We start from the raw sequence: 5,821 nt of genomic DNA, 5'->3' as shown, positions 1-5,821 counted from the left end.
CTAATTGAGTTGTAACTATTTGATAGTTCATTCAAAGCTTGTGTGCAGCGTAATGATCAGAGCAGTCCTGTTTTTCATGATTGCACGGAGCCACTGTTTTTACTGGGCGGCCATAGCAGGCAAGCTGGCAGCATTGGCAGAGACCGGAGAGCCCCTTTGAGCCCATGTAGGAGGCCTGCCCACCTCAGCCTGGACTCCCTGGTGGAAGAGCCCACTGGCCTATTTTCTGGGGAGAACATGTGTTTTTCTTTTCTTTCTTTTTTCTTTTTTTTTTTTTTTTAAGTCATGATTTGTAAAAAGCCAGTTTGCTTTAAATAGAAAGTAGTGATTTACCTCTGCATTTTATTCACTCAGGTTCTATGAAAATCTGGACCGATTTTACAACATTGAACTTACATAAAAAATTGAAAACAATTGGAACTAAAAAGTCAAGTCATTTTTCCTCCCTTTTGTGTTTTGCTGAGAAGCTCAAAAATATTCCTTGGTGTTCATGTATTTTTTTTCCCTAGGTAAAACCACCATTAGCCTTAATGATAGGGTCTCCTGTACCTAAAAGAAATATGCTTCAGTGGAACGTGGAGGCGAGTGTAAATAAAACATATATACGATATTTAAATAATTAGCCCTCGCCTAGAACATATTTGAACTGTATATTTATTTTTAAACATATTTTGGTTCAAGCCAAGAAACAAAGTCATTTTACTCTGAGATTTGCCCTTTAAAATCAGTAATGGGGCTTCCCTGGTGGCTCAGTGGTTGAGAGTCCGCCTGACGATGCAGGGGACTGTGGTTCGTGCCCCGGTCCGGGAAGATCCCACATGCCGCGGAGCGGCTGGGCCTGTGAGCCATGGCCGCTGAGCCTGCGCATCTGGAGCCTGTGCTCCGCAATGGGAGAGGCCACAATAGTGAGAGGCCCGCGTACCAAAAAAAAAAAAAAAAAATCAGTAATGAAATGATCTATAAAGTCTGTGCTTTGCTAATTGGAAGAGTACATCCTCATATTTTCTGCAGACTGCTTGCTTTGAAATATATTTCTAAACCACAACTTGATCGATGTTTATGGGTAACCAGGAGTGTAGTGAACACTTATTTGTTTGCCAACAAGGCCATCAAGGAGTGTTCATTTCAGGATGCTGTTTGGACACCGAGTAAATTTTACGACTTTGTCCTTTGGGTCCAACCTGGTGTCTGACTATGTCTTTTTAGGGAGTGTGTGACAATAAAGCTGAATTCTTAATTGAGGAGCCAATACCCTTTATATAATTGCTTTGTATGTTTGGACATACTGGAGAAAATTTACTTTCAAGAAAGAAAATAGTTGGTATTTTCAACCTCACTCCCAGTAGTCAGTCAGGTGATCGTCAAAATAAGTTCACCCTTTGATCTAACAGCAAACTTGCAATTTTCTTTGGCAAGTCAGCCTCTGAGCTTGACTTCCTTATCTGTAAAATGGGGATAAGGAAACGTGGGCTTTTTCAAAGGATGTGTAAGAATGGAGTGACATCACGCATGTTTTAAAAAAAAAAAAAAAAAAAAAAAAAAAGGCTTTGCAAACTTACTTGAGTTTGAATGTTTAAATAAAAGATGGACCACTCTTTCTTTAAACTCAGCACCTCTCCTGTTCTTGTCTTTCTCTTCAGATTGGTGAGAAACCTGTGCTTAGTCGTTAAGTTTGAACGGTACTTAAAGAACTAGTTTAGCAGAGGAGGCAGATAAATGTCTAACCAACCCACCCACTCTACTTATTTTAGAATCTTTGTGGGTCTTCGTTCCCAAACTTTTATGATTGATGGTAGCATCATTTCACTTCTTCTGTTTTCTTCTGTTTTCCTACTGATATTATTTTTGTCTGATTGCTCTATCAATTACTGAGAGGGGTGTATTAAAATATCCAATTGTGACTGTGGATTTCTTTATTTCTGTCAGTTTTTTGCATTTTGTATGTTGAAGCCCTTTTATTAGGCCCATATACATTTATAGTTTTTCTGTCTTTCTCATGTATTAACCATTTTATCATTGTGAAGTTTCCCACTTTATTTCCATTACTACTCCTTGCTTTGAAGTCCTTTTTGCCTCATTTTTTTTTTTTGCGGTATGCGGGCCTGTCACTAACGTGGCCTCGCCCGTTGTGGAGCACAGGCTCCAGACGCACAGGCTCAGTGGCCATGGCTCACGGGCCCAGCCGCTCCGTGGCATGTGGAATCTTCCCGGATGGGGGCACGAACCCGTGTCCCCTGCAGCGGCAGGCGGACTCTCAACCACTGCACCACCAGGGAAGCCCTTGCCTCATATTTTTATGACCATTCCAGCTTGCTTATGTTTCCTGTTTGCATGGCATGTCGTTTTCCATCCTCTCACTTTTCATTTATTTGTATCTTTGTTTCTAAACTGTCTGTAGTGAGAACTAAAGAGAGAAGACTGATTAAAAAGAGCAGTTACCAACTCTGTGCTCGCCAATCTGACAATCTCTGCCTTTTGATTGAAATGTTTAGTTCATTTCTCCTATGAAGTTTTCACAGTCAGGGTTTTGCTGATGGTATCCTCAAACCATCATTTAACATGTTTTCTATTCTCTTTTTTCCCCTTTATATTGGGAGTTAGATCAAGATGTTTGGTCAGATTCAGTATTGTATTTTCTTCCCTCCCTTCTTCCCTCCTTCCCGTCCTTCCTTCCTTCCTTCCTTCCTTTTTGGTAGCAAGTGTGTGTTTTAGTAGGCAGCTAATACCTGGCATTACTAAATCGGTTTTATCACTAGAGGTTACAAAACGGTGATATTCTAATTATATCATTCCATTTTCATTTATTAGACAGAAACATTCTACAAAGAGGAACTTCACCTCAAATTGTTTGGTTACCTTGAAGAACAGTTCATATAGGAATGGCTGGATAAATGCTTTATTCTTTTGCCAGTTTTTAAAATAATGAGTTAGTTGTATAGTATCTTCCAGAGACACTGGGGGTTTTTTAAGAAATGTATAAGAATTTATAAGGATTTCTGCCTTCTCCGAACTCTTAGGTTAAACCCCAAATTTGAAACAAAGCAGCCATTTTTTCCCCTTATCATAGACACTTTTATATAAATATTATGACCTTCCCTTATTTCTTCCTCATGGTTGATTTTCTCTCTCGATTACTGTTAACTCTTTTCCTCTACTTTTTTCCCTCCCTCCCTCCCTTCTTTAACTTCCAGTACCTTCCAGCAATTCCACTTTAGCCACTGAAATTTTTCCCATGCCTTAGGGAGCCAGGACATACCCCAGTGGTCTCTGACCCAATTTTGGAAAGCAGCATCTGAAAGTATTTATTTTGATTGTTTTTACAACTTGTAAGTTTTTTTTTTCAGGCAGTTGCAAAGGAATCCATAGAGGGGAAAAGTTCAGTATTGACACTAATGGGGTGACCACAAAAAGCCCAACCATTTCATGAGCACACAAGACATTTAGCCAACTACAGCCAGGCAGTGCTGTATGTATCTAGTAGATTATTCGATAAGAAAAGCTACTCAACTAAAATCTTTCCGAGCGTATTTTTACTATAATTTTTTTACTATTAAGTAGATCATTCTTAGTCTATTTTCAATAATTCGTCTGTATAAAAACATTACATTAACTTCTGATTTTGTTTTTCCTTGAAGTAAACGTTTAAGAAAGTAGATTCTTTTTTTTCCCCATCTAAGTGAGAAAGAAAAAACATACCATGTGACTTCCCAAGAAAGCCCTGTAGGTAGAGTTTAGCAATTCCCCCTCTACTTTTTCTACCAATGCAATTATTTCATGGCCTTTTGCCTGAATAATTCTAAGCTGCTTCTCTAGAGGAAATGAGTCAGAAGAAATAGGCTTGACGTGCACTTCTGCCTTTGGAGACTTCTCTTGATATCTTGTAAATCCATGAGGCTTCATTAAATGCAAGTATTTTGACTTGTCTGCATATCTTTTCAATCTGCTTTTGATAATAAAATCTGTTTCTGGGATACTTTAAATTTAAAACCCTATGGTATGTGTAAAATATCAATGCTAGAAATTGGAGAGATGCAAGTGGGTTCTGCTTTCTGTAGCCCCTACGTAATGTCAGCACCTGGGGCCAGGATTCTGGGTGGTGGTAGAACTCAGGGAGGGGCATGAGGCACCTGTGTTGAGGTACATTCTGAAAGAGGAGTGCTTAGCTGTGCAGTGACAACAGCAGGAGCATATAGGATGGCACTTGACATTGATCTAGCAGAGGAATATAGTCGTTGGGACTTTGGCTAACTTTGTCCCTAGGGGGCTTTTGCAGGTCTTAAAAACTGTAGAGTAATTCCAAAATTCAGTTAAATTTGAAAATCTGATGTCTTATTTGATCTGAGATTTATAAGGACTCAGCTGATCAAACCTCTAGATTAGGTCTAGACTCATTTCATTTTTGGTGTGTCAAGGTCTGGCAGCTGTAGGACACCCCTTGACTCCAGAGCCGTCCTGGTTTCAGTCACTCCAGGCTAGGCCAATAGAGCAATCGATCCCTAAAGCAGAAGCAGGTAGAGGATATGAATGACTCCTTTCTAGTATTCAACATGTATTCATTTAACAACTATTAAACATCAGCTATGCCAAGGATGGTGTTACAACAGTCAACCATGGCACACATGGGGCCTGCTCGGTTACTGCTGGTAGTGAGCTGAGCCCGCTCCGACCACCCAGGCAGGCCAAGAGCTGAGGGGGTCGTAAGCAGGAAGGCAATGAGTAGTCTTCAAACTTGTTTTACTCGTATACCTCCCTACCAATTTTAGAAAAACCATGATACCTTGATGGATTTTTTTTTTAATCCAGAATCCTCATCATTACATTTAAATGTCTCAAATGATGCACTTTATCATGCATTGTAGATACTGACGTTTAAAATAAAATGTTAATTTTTCTTTTAAATGTATCCAGTGAAACCTTGGTATAATAGAGACTTGATAGCTACCATTTTCCATGTTTAAAAATATCTTAATATGGGCTTCCCTGGTGGCGCAGTGGTTGAGAGTCCACCTGCTGATGCAGGGGACGCGGGTTCGTGCCCCGGTCCAGGAAGATCCCACATGCCACGGAGCGGCTGGGCCCGTGAGCCATGGCCGCTGAGCCTGTGTATCCGGAGCCTGTGCTCCGCAACAGGAGAGGCCACAACAGTGAGAGGCCCACGTACCACAAAAAAAAAAAAAAAAAAATCTTAATAAGCTTTGTAACAGTTGGAAATATTATATTGCTCCCTGAACTCCATTCTACTTCTCCCATAGAATCTTATTCTAATATGATTTTTTCCTTAAAAGTTTTATTGATCACCCTATTAAATACTTCTCAGCATATTATATATATAAATGTTCTTTCTGTTACCATAAGGCTCTGAGTCTAATGACCAACTGACTTACATATGAGAAATTTTATTTGAACATTTTATTTGAAATATCTCTTTCAATGAAATGAGTAGGTACCGTGTTTATGGTGACTTGGTTAATGAAATAGATTGTCTAAATGTTCCTTTGATGGGCAGAGATCTTTACACCCTTCAGTAATACCTCATGTTAAGAACTGTGAAGGGTCTGATAGTTTACAAGTTACCCTGCCATAGTTTCATGGATGCTGGCAGAACACAGGAGAAATTACAGCAGTAGCAGTAGCCGGAATATCACCATTTTTGCACTGGTTTTCTGGGCCCCAATTCCCGCGGGGCCAATGTGAATGGGCCCAGATGGATGCCTGCTCATGCAATAGGTTGCATTTCAGGACAGAATTCTGACCTTAGGAAACCCAAGTCTTTTTAATGGTCAATAAGCATGACTTCCGCTTGCCCAAGTGAGACATTGTT

Source organism: Monodon monoceros, unplaced genomic scaffold, assembly GCF_005190385.1.
Source record: "Monodon monoceros isolate NGI ecotype Baffin Bay Population unplaced genomic scaffold, NGI_Narwhal_1 Super_Scaffold_6, whole genome shotgun sequence".
NCBI lineage: Eukaryota > Metazoa > Chordata > Mammalia > Artiodactyla > Monodontidae > Monodon > Monodon monoceros.
The sequence above is the reverse complement of the archived record's forward strand: the minus strand, read 5'-3'. Positions refer to the sequence as shown.